Here is a 308-nt window from a genome sequence, read left to right as displayed (position 1 = left end):
GCCATGTGCGTAGCCTATGCAAATTTAAGCTGATTTTGAAAGTACAGTAGACTATAATCAATGAAACACAAGTGTCTACACATGCATTCTTTCCTGTTGTACTAAAAGTCAGATGATCTTGCAAACTGACAGCTTCAAAAGTCACTATTACCACTTTGTCTACTGTAGCAAGATACCTTAAGTTACATCAAAATTGCAGGAAGTTAAAACTGAATAATATCTGTTATAGAAATACTCTACTCTTTTCCAACTCCCACACTCACCTTTTCTCTTCTGTGACAATCATGTAAGAACTGTGAAAACCCAGT

Source organism: Rattus rattus, chromosome 7 (assembly GCF_011064425.1).
Source record: "Rattus rattus isolate New Zealand chromosome 7, Rrattus_CSIRO_v1, whole genome shotgun sequence".
NCBI classification, from domain to species: domain Eukaryota; kingdom Metazoa; phylum Chordata; class Mammalia; order Rodentia; family Muridae; genus Rattus; species Rattus rattus.
Note: the sequence above shows the minus strand (reverse complement) of the source record.